We start from the raw sequence: 13035 nt of genomic DNA on the forward strand, positions 1-13035 counted from the left end.
CAGGCAGGAAGTTGGGGTTCACCATAGACCTTGGGAAACTCCACATGTGGTTTGTCTTGTGGGTCGGGGTCAGAGGGCTGTGTGGCTGAGGTCGCCATGGAGATGGCTGATAAAAGAGGAGGGACACTGGGTCATTTTTACAGGTATGGCTATCCTGCTATATACTGTACATAAAACAGCAATTCATTCATTCATCATTGCATCCATCCATCCTTCCATCCATTCATTGTTTCATTAATCAATTTATTAGTTTGTTGCGCTTACATTTGTTCATCCATCCATCCATTCATCCATACATTCATCCATTCATTCCCGTTCATCCATTCATCCATTCATTCATTCATCTCTGTCAGAATATCCACCTGGTGGCTCGCTGGCTGGGGTCGTTGGAGAAGCTTCTCGGGCAGCTGCTGTGAGGCAGTCACCAGGACTACAGGGTGTTTATGAGTGCTGAGCCTGCCCCACACCACAGGAGCACATCATCCCTCAGGTACACACACACACACATACACACACATGCATTTATAATAACACGGTGTGTTTTCCTAATTAAAAAAGTGTGTTTGTTCTCCTCTCCTCACTCAGGGCATCCTGGAGAATGCCATCAAATCTCGAGCCTCCCACTGGCATGCATGCCAACCTTCATGCTGCTCTGGACAACTACGACAGGTACAGGAATGTGTGTATTAATGTCTGTCTGTCCACTGGTGTTAGGGATGGGCAATTGAAATTATTGTTCAAAATAATCTCATCAAATGTTTGATTCACACTTTATAATAATGTCCAGTAATAGATCATTTATAAGGCTATTATAAACAGTTCTCACTATTTACTAATTGCTGTTTCTACATTTGCAAATGTTAGTAAGCTATACATAGTTATTTATAAACTTTCCAAATGAATTATTGGATAATTTATTAGATGTTTAATATAGACCCTTATAAAACATTTACTAATCATTAGTAAAGTACAGTGGTGTAAAGTAACTAAGTAAATACTTTGAAGTACTACTTTGAGGTATCTGTACTTTACTTGGGTTTTTATATTTTTTACAACTTTTACTTCTACTTGACTACATTCTGAAATAAAATATGTGCTTCGTTACATTTCTAATGCTCAGGCAGGACAGCAAAACGGTCAAATTCATGTACTTATTAAGAAAAAATGCATCCCTACTGCCTCTGATCTGGTTTGTAAAAGATTGTTGAACTGTGTCCCTGGATTCCCATAAATAAATAAAAAGAAAGGCAATTAGCATAATATAAAAGAATTTGATATATAGCCTTTGCTTTCACTTTGATACTTAAGTACATTTAAAACCAGATACTTTTAGACTTTTACTGAAGTAGTATTTTACTGGGTGACTTTCACTTTTACTTGAGTCATTTTCTTTACTTTTACTCAAGTTTTACTGAATTGGTACTTTTTCCACCACTGGTAAAGTATTATCTCCACCAAGATCTCAAAATGACATGGAAAATATCAATTGTAAAATAATAAGGACACAACACTGGATGTTTAAGAGAATATATATAGCATTTTATTCCAAAACAGTCACACTGTTCGATTCAAGTTCATCAGAACCAATGGTCCTCAAGCGAACCCCTGTCCCCCCAGAACTGTCCAGTCCTGTGCTTGCTGTGGGGGAACATGGGTGTTCACTTCACAGTCTAAAGCGGCGGGGTTGCAGCTTGTCTGTTCAACCATGATCTGAGCACTAGCCCACTCACACAAGGGTGCCTCCTTCCCTCCCGTGGTAGAAAGTGCACATCTCACACAGTCAGAACAGTAGGCTGGTAGGCTGCAGCCTGTGTGATGTGAGCACTAGCACAGTCACTCGTGTGCCTCCAATCCTCCCGTGGTAGGCGGTGCACACGTCAGACAGTCATGGTACAGTAGATAGTTAGCTACAGCCTCAGTCCTCTACACATTCATACCTACCGATTTGTGTTCTCTTTCAAGCCAAATTAACCCTCATATTAACCCTTAAAATCTATAAATCATATTTTCCCATCAAAGCTCACCCCTCTACCCATTCCCTAAACCAATCCTCCTCCCTCCCATTTTGAAATGTCAGGCTATAGTAGGCCCCTCCCCTCCCCTGGCCCCTCTACCTAGGTCCCTCACTGAGTGCTGTACACACCGCTGGGCAGGCGGCTCTTCTTCTCCTCCTTCTGGCTCTCGTTCTTCAGGTCCAGCAAACATCTGGGAGAAGAAGTTGGGGTCTGTGTTCATCTGGAGCATCTTACCACTCATCAGCTTGGTGATGGACATGCAGCGGATCCAGAAGGTCTGCCTGCAGGTCTCCACCGGAAGGGTCCCAGGGGGTAGGAGATCTGGTTGCCCACGTAGGAGCAGGTCGTGTAGAGGCAGGTAAGCAGCACCTGGCTTGCAGCTCATGCAAGGTGGCCACCTCGGAGGAGACCGCCTCGCGGCCACAGCATGTAGAGGAAGACCACCATGGCCGGGTTGATGCAGCTCTGGTTCTGATAGCAGTTGTCCAGCAGATAACGGTCAACCACCCGCAGCCACAGCTCCGGGTCCATGGAAGACATGTCCTGGATCAGGTAGCAGCGCCGGCACAGGAACTCACCCAGGCAGCGCAGCAGCTCGCCGGTTGTAGCGTGGACCATCACCAGCCTCTTGGGCGTGTCGAGGTCCTGGGACGATCACCGTCTGGGGCGGCGGGGGCCGTGTTGGAGTTGGTCAGGGGGCCTTCTCGACCCGACGAGGGGCGTTGTTGGAGCTGTTGGCGATGGCTGGAGTGCTCTGGTACTGGGTGGACAGCTTGTCACAGGATTGAGACTTCTCCAGGGTGAGGGTGGACAAGTTGGAGGAGGACTGAGACTTCTCCAGGTTCTCGTTACTCAGATGGGCGATGTTGTTTTGGTTGGTGTTTCGTGGGCCTGCACCTTCTTGGGAGCCTTTCTTCTTCACAATCCGCCTCCATGGCGAGTAGCGCTTCAGGGTCTTGTCTTTGCGCTCTTACGGGTCTGGACTTCAAGAAGTGGCCCACCGTGTCCGGCCCATCTTTGAAGTGGACTGCCTTCTCGCGGAGTGAGATAGACATTGCGGATCCCATGGTCAATAGTGCCTGTGGAAAACAAAATGCTTCAATATTAGCAAAATGAAATGCATGGCATCAGTTCAGTAGGCCTATCTAGCTCAGCTCTGGGTGTCTCCCAGATGGCAGCCTATTCCCTATATAGTGCACTGCTTTTTACCAAGGCCTATAGGAGTCTGGTCAAAGTAGTGCAATATATAGGAAATAGGGTTCCATGTGGGACATAATCTAAATCAAAGAGTATTAAGCATAGACATTAGGGTTATGTGTTCATAAACATGAGCAATATAACATTTCAAAGCAAAACAAAAATATTACTCACTGATTTCAAGTTGATATGTGAAAAATTGTAAAGATAATTCAATATTTTCTTCGTTAATTGAAAGGTAAAGGCGGGTTGTCCAGGTGCTTTGAGTTCAAGGCTGTTATGGTTGTGAACATCGGAATTGTCCAAGGTTCTGAAATCGGGCGTTCTGAAATTGTGTGTCCCCGTCGTAATAAAGAGGCATGTATAGGCGATTTTGTGAAAGATTAAGTTTGATGTTGGCAAAAATAAATAAATAACACAAATAAATAAAGTCAGATTTTCGCCATGATAGAATTTGCCTCATATTTGCTATAGCCTAGCTCAATACGTTGAAAACGAAATAATCTTTGAGTGACTGCTACGCTTCAGCGTTATATTTTGGCCTCAATGGATGAATAACATGTATCTGCGAGTGTTTTGCATGGATCTCAATGGTCTGTCAAATTAAATTGGCACCTCTGTCAGGTGCGCGCTTATCTCGTTCACCACCAGACTCTTCTTCCCCCTAAAGGGTGCGTTAGTCATTTCACTTTGGCAATCTACTCCGATAATGAGCATTTAGCCTAGGGACAAATAGGTGCTCGCCTATAATCGCTATTTGAAGTGGGGAGATACAGGCCTACTTCTATGTCAGGACTGACTGAAGGACTAGCAAAATGCGTTATGAAGTAGGCTAAATAGCCTTTTCGTGTAAAACGCAACATAAGAACCAGCAGTAGCTCAAATAAAAACGTCTAAAACTACACTCCCAAAGTTATAAAAAAAGATATACCGTACCAGTTAAAGGTTTGGACACACCTACTCATTCAAGGGTTTTTCTACATTTGTGGAATAATAGTGAAGACATCAAAACTATGAAATAACACATATGGAATCATGTAGTAACCAAAAAAGTATTAAACACATAAAAATATATTTTATATTTGAGATTCTTCAAACACCGCTCTTGCTGCTGGTGATTCTCAGATCCACCTCTAGGCAGACGACACCATTTTGTATACATCTGGCCCTTCATTGGACACTGTGTTAACAAACCTCCAAACGAGCTTCAATGCCATACACCACAACTTCGTAGCCTCCAACTGCTCTTAAACACAAGTGAAATGAAATGCATGCTCTTCACCCGCCCAAAGTCCCCATATACTACCCACCACTGCGACCTGTATGCTCTTGTTGGCTGGTCCACACTACATATTCGTTGCCAAACCCACTGGCTCCAGGCCATCTATAAATCACTTCTAGGCAAATCCCCTCCTTATCTTAGCTTATCCTAATCTCTGAAGCTGGAGACACTTATCTAACTTTCAAGCATCAGTTGTCAGACCACCTTACTGATCACTGCACCTGTACACAGCCCATCTGAAATTAGCCCACCCAACTACCTCATCCCCATATTGTTATTTATTTTGCTAATTTACACCCCAGTATCTCTATTTGCACATTATCTCTTGTACATCTATCATTCCAGTGTTAATACTAATTGTAATTATTTTTGCACTATGGCCTGTTTATTGCCTTACCTCCATAACTTTCTACATTTGCACACACTGTATATATTTTCTGTAGTATTTTTTGACTTTATGTTTTGTTTTACCCCATATGTAACTCTGTGTTGTTGTTTTTATTGCACTGCTTTGCTTTATCTTGGCCAGGTGGCAGTTGTAAATGAGAACTTGTTCTAACTGGCTTACCTGGTTAAATAAAGGTGAAATTAAAAAATTAAAAAAATCAGTTGCCTTGATGACAGCTTTGCACACTACTAGCTTCACCTAGAATGCTTTTCCAACAGTCTTGAAGGAGTTCCCACATATGCTGAGCACCTGTTGGCTGCTTTTCCCTTCACTCTGTGGTCCGACTCATCCCAAACCATCTCAATTGGGTTGAGGTCGGGAGGGATTGTGGAGGCAAGGTCATCTGATGCAGCACTCTCATTCGTGGTAAAATAGTCCTTCCACAGGCTGGAGGTGTGTTGGTTCATTGTCCTGTTGAAAAAACAAATTATAGTTCCACTAAGCCCAAACCAGATGGGATGGTGTATCGCTGCAGAATGTTGCGGTAGCCATGCTGGTTAAGTGTGCCTTGAATTCTAAATAAATCACAGACAGTGTCACCAGCAAAGCACCCCCCACACCATAACACCTCCTCCTACATGCTTTGCGGTGGGAAATACACATGCGGAGATCATCCGTTCACCCACACCACGTCTCACAAAGAACCACGGCAGTTGGAACCATACATCTCCAATTTGGACTCCAGACCAAAGGACACATTTCCATCGGTCTAATGTCCACTGCTCGTGTTTCTTTGCCCAAGCAAGTCTCTTCCTAATTATTGGTGTCCTTTAGTAGTGGTTTCTTTGCAGCAAATCGACCACGAAGGCCTGGTTCACACGGTCTCCTCTGAACAGTTGATGTTGAGATGTGTCTGTTACTTGAACTCTGTGAAGCATTTATTTGGTCTGCAATTTCTGGGGCTGGTAACTCTATTTAACTTATCCTCTGCAGCAGAGGTAACTCTGGGTCTTCCATTCCTGTGGCAGTCCTCATGAGAGCCAGTTTCATCATAGCACTTGATGGTTTTGCGACTGCACTTGGAGAAACTTTCAAAGTTGTTGAAGTTTTCCGTATTGACTGACCTTCATGTCTGAAGTAATGATGGACTGTCATTTCTCTTTGATTATTTGAGCTGTTCTTGCCATAATATGGACTTGGTCTTTTATCAAATAGGGTATCTTCTGTATACCACCCCTACCTTGTCACAACACAACTGATTGGCTCAAACACATTAAGAAGGGAAGAAATTCCACAAATTAACTTTTAAGAAGGCACAGCTGTTCTGAAATGCACATTCCAGATGACTACCCCATGAAGCTGATTGAGAGAATGCCAAGAGTGTGCAAAGCTGTCAAGGAAAGGGTGGTTTCTTTGAAGAATCTCAAATAAACAAATCAAAATATATTTTATAACACTTTTTTGGTCACTACATGATTCCATATGTGTTATTTCATAGTTTTGATGTCTTCAGTATTATTCTACAATGTAGAAAATAGTTAAAAATAAAAAAAAAACCCTGGAATGAGTAGGTGTGTCCAAACTTTTTGACTGGAACTGTGTATATATATATCATGGTATATCCTTGTGTGCAAGAATGTGTTAGAATCAAATACTTACAACAGTTGATCCAATTCCTAGCCTAAGCTCGGTTTGAATATTCAGTACCTCCCCCATCCCTAACTGCTGTCCTAATACAGTTGAAGTCGGAAGTTTACATACACACCTTAGCCAAATACATTTAAACTAAGTTTTTCACAATTCCTGACATTTAATCTAGTAAAAATTCCCTGTTTTAGGTCAGTTGGATCACCACTTTATTTTAAAATGTCAGAATAATTGTAAGAGAATGATTTATTTCAGCTTTTATTTCTTTCATCACATTCCCAGTGGGTCAGAAGTTTACATACACTCAATTAGTATTTGGTAGCATTGCCTTTAAATTGTTTAATTTGGGTCAAACATTTCGGGTAGCCTTCCACATGCTTCCCACAATAAGTTGGGTGAATTTTGGCCCATTCCTCCTGACCAGAGCTGGTGTAACTGAGTCAGGTTTGTAGGCCTCCTTGCTTCACGCTTTCAGTTCTGCCACACATTTTCTATAGGATTGATGTCAGGGCTTTGTGATGCGCCACTCCAATACCTTGACTTTGTTGTCCTTATGCCATTTTGCCACAACTTTGTACGTGTCGCTTGGGGTCATTGTCCATTTGGAAGACTCATTTGTGACCAAACTTTAACTTCTGACTGATGTCTTGAGATGTTGCTTCAATATATCCACATAATTTTCCTTCCTCATGATACCATCTATTTTGTGAAGTGCACCAGTCCCTCCCTGCAGCAAAGCACCCCCCACAGCATGATACTGCCACCCTCCGTGCTTCACCGGTTGGGATGGTGTTTGTCACGCCCTGGCTCTGGGGACTATGTTATGTTGAGCCAGGGTGTGTAAGTCTATGTTTATTTTCTATGTTGGTCTGAGTGACTCCCAATCAGAGGCAAGTGTCAGCTGGGTGTCTCTGATTGGGAGCCATATTAACTGTTTGTCTTGCACTTTGTGTTTTGTGGTTTCTTGTTCCTTTTGTTTGTGTGTCGAAGGACTTCGCGTTTCGTTCATTGTTTTTGATGTGTGATCTAGTCAATAAATATAAATATGTTCACCATAGCCTGCGCCTTAGTCATCTCTAACCAACGATCGTCAGAAGAAACCACCAGACCAGACCAAAGCAGCGTGTCCAGGAGCCATCGCTAATAGATCTCCGTGGCAGCTTCGCTGGGTCAAGCCCATTGAGGAGCTGAGTGGCGAGGGGTTGGAGACAGAGGGGGGCGGGGGTGGGCGGGAATGATGGAGGCCTGGTCCCACGGGGAGGAGAGACCCCCAGAAATTTTGGGGGGCTCACGGCGTCGGGGCAGAGGCCGCTCTGGAGCGGTCAGCGGGGTTGCAGAGGAGGCCGCCAGGTACGGGCCACTGGTAGAAAAAGGGATGGAGGTGTGGGGGGGGTATGGCGTGTGTTGCCTCCGGTCCGGCCCGTTCCAGATCCCGGTGTAGAGCCAGTGGTGTGTCCCCCGTGCGGTCGGTCTATTCCTGCTCGCGCGCAAACCTCCGGTGTTGCGTCGACACCCATCGCGGCCCGTTCCTGCTCTCCGCCCCAAGTCTGCGGTGCGCGTCGCCTATGCCTAGCCCAGCCCATCCAAGCTTCCGCGCGCAAGCCGGTGGTGTGGCGTCGTCGGCGGGTGCCTGCTCTCCGCCCGCCAAGTCTGTAGTGCGTTTAAGTAAGCCCTGTCCGTGGCCGTTCCTGCTCTCCGCACCAAGTCTGTGGTGGCGCGTCGTAACCGGTCCGGCCCGCCAAATCCGCGCGGGTCGGTGGTGCGCGTCTCAGCCGGTCCGGCCATTTCCTGCTCCCCGCGCCAAGTCAAGTGCGCTTACCCGTCCAGCCGGTCCGGTCCGTTCCTCCTCACGCATCAAGCCAGGGGGTGTCGTCGTCGGTCCACACAACCCGTGCCCCCCGGTCATGTCGGGCCGGATCCGCCTCGCCGCTGGGTGCCCACCGGTCCCTCCCCCTGTTGTGGTGTTGGCGCGGCCAGAGTCCGGCAACTTTGAAGGGGTACTGTCACGTCCCTGGCTCTGGGGACTATGTTATGTTGAGCCAGGGTGTGTAAGTCTATGTTTATTTTTCTATGTTGGTCTGAGTGACTCCCAATCAGAGACAGCCAGTGTCAGCTGGGTGGCTCTGATTGGGAGCCATATTAACTGTTTGTCTTGCACTTTTGTGTTTTGTGGTTTCTTGTTCCTTTTGGTTTGTGTATGAAGGACTTCACGTTTTCGTTCATTGTTTTTGATCCGTGTGATCTAGTCAATAAATATAAATATGTTCACCTTGCTGCGCCTTGGTCATCTCTAACAGCGATACGTGACAGTGTTCTTCGGCTTGCAAGGTCCCCTTTTTCCTCCAAACATAACGATGGTCATTATGGCCAAACAGTTCTATTTTTGTTTCATCAGACCAGAGGACATTTCTCAAAAAGTACAATCTTTGTCCCCATGTGCAGTTGCAAACCATAGTCTGGGTTTTTATGGCGGTTTTGGAGCAGTGGCTTCTTCCTTGCTGCGCGGCCTTTAAGGTTATGTCGATATAGGACTCGTTTTACTGTGGATATAGATACTTTTGTACCTGTTTCCTCCAGCATCTTCACAAGGTCCTTTGCTGTTGTTCTGGGATTGATTTGCACTTTTCGCACCAAAGTACATTCATCTCTAGGAGACAAAACGCGTCTTCTTCCTGAGCGGTATGACAGCTGCGTGGTCCCATGGTGTTTATACTTGCGTACTATTGTTTGTACAGATGAACGTGGCACCTTTAGGCATTTGGAAATTGCTCCCAAGGATGAACCAGACTTGTGGAGGTCTATAATTTTTATTCTGAGGTCTTGGCTGATTTCCTTTGATTTTCCCACGATGTCAAGCAAAGAGGCACTGAGTTTGAAGGTAGGCCTTGAAATACATCAACAGGTACACCTCCAATTGACTCAAATGATGTCAATTAGCCTATCAGAAGCTTCTAAAGCCATGACATCATTTTCTGGAATTTTCCAAGCTGTTTAAAGGCACAGTCAACTTAGTATATGTAAACTTCTGACCCACTGGAATTGTGATACAGTGAATTATAAGTGAAATAATCTGTCTGTAAACAATTGTTGGAAAAATTACTTGTGTCATGCACATATTAGAAGTCCTAACCGACTTGCCAAAACTATAGTTTGTTAAAAGGAAATGGGAGTGGTTGAAAAACTAGTTTTAATGTCTCCAACCTAAGTGTATGTAAACTTCCGACTTCAACTGTATATTATCAATATCTCACAAACTCCTTCCACAACCACCCTCGCTCTCTCTCTCTCGCTCTCTCTCTCTCTGTCTATCTCTCTGTAGGACATATTGGATCAGTGCAGTAGAGAGCAGGAGTTTAAGACCATCCTGTTCTCTCTGTGTTATTTTCATGCCTGTGTGGCTGAGAGGCGTAAGTTCGGTCCTCAGGGTTGGAACAGGAAATACCCCTTTAACACTGGAGACCTCACCATCTCTGTCAACGTGCTCTACAACTACCTGGAGGCCAACTCACAAGTCACTGTTTACCGTGTTATAGTGATCAGGATGGTGATGATCATGACTGTATTGATGATTGATGATGTTTATATTGATGATGATGATGAGTCATTGTTCATGTATTTTGTGTGTGAGTGTATGTGCTTGCGCATGTTTAGGTGCCGTGGGAGGACTTGCGCTATCTGTTTGGAGAGATCATGTATGGAGGTCACATCACAGACGACTGGGACAGAAGACTCTTTAGAACCTATGTAGTGTCGAGTATATGCAGCCCAACCAGGTGTGTGTGTATGTTACATTGTGATTATAGTGTTAAATAAACCACAGATTTCAGCATATGTTTCAGCCACCAGTTTGAGACAGGAAAGTTGGCTCTGGCTCCGGGCTTTGTGCTCCAACCTGGACTAACAGGGTTACCATGGTTATTACATCTACATTTTAGTCATTTAGCAACGCTCTTGTCCGACTTACAGTTAGTGAAACATTATACGGCCCCCATGGGAATTGAACCCACAACCTGGCGTACAACGATGCTCTATAAACTGACTACACCCTTTCCATCCCCTACCCTGGAGGAATGTATGCGGCCCAGTGAGTGTGTCGCGGCGGCTGCGCAGAAACCTGGACCTTTCGACCAGGCAGTAAGTTGGCTCTGCGGCGTGCCTATGGATCAGGGATGAGATGAGATGCTGCCCCACGAGAGCCCGGTGCATTATGGACTACACCCCAACGCAGAGATAGAGTTTCTGACGGTGACCTCTGATAACCTCTTCCACACACTGCTGGAGCTGCAGTCACCTGATTCTGTGATGGGAGAGGGGGGCTTCACAGACCGTAGAGGAGAAGGTGTGTGTGAGAGACACATACACACACACACCAGGCATATTCATAACAGACACACTCATAGCAGACACACACATACAGCGGACCCACACACACTCATCCCTCATCCTCCCTGCAGGTGAAGACCATCCTAGACGAGGTGTTGGAGAAGCTTCCAAAAGAGTACAACATGTCAGACATCACGTCTAAGACTGCTGAGAGATCACCATACATCCTGGTCTGCTTCCAGGAGTGTGAACGTATGAACACGCTCATCTACGAGATACGACGCCCACTCAAGGAGCTGGACCTGGGGCTGAAGGTGGGTTAGGGGCTAGGGGTCAGCTGGGAAATTAGACTAGGACTGATAGATGACATAAGGGTGAATTGGTAGTTGTCTCTCATAACAGTGATGTTTTTTTCTCCTTCCAGGGTGAGCTGGCTATCTCCTCAGAGATGGAGCAGATCCAGTCAACTCTTTTCTTTGATAACGTCCCAGACACCTGGACCAAACTGGCCTACCCCTCCACTTACAGCCTGGCCCAGTGGTGAGTCACTGTGTGTACTCTCCCACTGTCCCAACGTGTACTTAAGATGATGTGTTGCTATGTGTGTGTGTGTGTTTACCAGGTATAATGACGTGTTGCTGCGCTGTAAAGAGCTGGACAGCTGGACACAGGACCTGGCTCTGCCCACCGTCGTCTGGCTGTCTGGACTCTTTAACCCACAGTCCTTCTTAACAGGTAACATACACGCACATCCCCCTACACACTTACAAACAACATACCCAACCAACTTATGTTGTAACTGTCAGTTGCCTCTTGGTATTCTCTGTTCAGTGGAATTATTTGCTCAACTACCCTCTCTCCCTCCAGCGGTGATGCAGTCTCTGGCTCGTAAGAATGAGTGGCCGTTAGATAAGATGAACCTGACTGTGGATGTGACTAAGAAATTTAAGGAAGAGTTCAACCAGCCTGCCAGAGAGGGAGCATACGTATACGGACTATACATGGAAGGTATACACTCCTCTCCTTCTCATGAACACATACATCCTAGTTCATTTATCTTCATTTTTCCCTCTTTGTCCCATAGGTGCAAGATGGGACACTCAGGGTGGGGTGATCACTGAGGCTCGTCTGAAGGAGTTAACCCCTCCATGCCAGTCATCTCAGTCCGAGCCGTACCTAACGACAGACAGGAGACGCGTAACATCTATGAGTGTCCCCTGTACAAGACCAAGCTGAGAGGAACCACTTATGTCTGGACCTTCAGCCTCAAGACCAGAGAGAGACCAGCCAAGAGGGTACTGGCTGGGGTGGCACTGCTGCTCAGTGTGTGAGCTGTCAGGGTAGGAACTCTGCTTGTGAGAGAAATGAGGTGAAGGTGGAGAAGGATGAGGGGCCTGATGCTCTACAAGACTGTTGGTTAAAAGGGCTTTTTGGAGGTTGGAAAGAGGCAAGGTAGTTTTTTCTTTAGTTATTCGTAGGGTGTGTATTTTCTGCATTATGTTGCTAAGTGTGAGAAAAGTTATTTTATGTCAAATACGCATGTTTTACTACATATCCCTCAAGCCAGGTTTCATGCTGCTATTGAAATATAAAAGGAATTTGTATAGTACTGTTTTAGCACCTGAAAGCTATATGAAAATGTATAAAGCTATATTACGTTTTTTCATATGAATTAGTTTGAATATATTTGTATTTTTCTGAATTTATTGAAAAACAATACAGTACAAGCTACAAAATAGTTTCACACATTTGATCACAGTAAGAACCCATTACTTCAAAGCTTATTATTTTGAAGAAATCAACTGTATCGTCTAACAAGTGTACAAATCTAAAAGCAGAAAACATTGGATTGTACCCTTTACCTAGTCCTAGCATCTAAAAAGGAGTGGTGTTCAAGTGCTCTATGGTCTATGTAACACTTGTTAATATGGCACATCAGTTACACTTTAAAAGCTTCAATAGACTAGGGCCCGGTTTCCCAAAAGCATCCTAAGGCTAAGTTCATTGTTAGAACTTTATGGATGAACTTAGCCTTAGGATGCTTTTGGGAAACCAGGCCCAGAACAACATGACAGTTAGCAGGACGAAATCCACACTGCTCATAATTCTTCACTATTATCCCCTACAGTCCTCACACAAAGGGGTGTGTATACATTTGGCTTCAATTAAAAAAGAAAATGACA

The 13035-nt window shown here is 45.0% G+C and overlaps 1 pseudogene; it reads left to right on the forward strand.

Annotated features, from left to right (window-relative positions):
- Positions 1-5: 5 nt before the first annotated feature.
- On the forward strand, positions 6-12502 carry LOC121562738 (annotated as a pseudogene).
- Positions 12503-13035: the final 533 nt, after the last annotated feature.

The sequence above is a fragment of the Coregonus clupeaformis genome, unplaced genomic scaffold (genome assembly GCF_020615455.1).
Source record: "Coregonus clupeaformis isolate EN_2021a unplaced genomic scaffold, ASM2061545v1 scaf2739, whole genome shotgun sequence".
Classification (NCBI taxonomy): domain Eukaryota; kingdom Metazoa; phylum Chordata; class Actinopteri; order Salmoniformes; family Salmonidae; genus Coregonus; species Coregonus clupeaformis.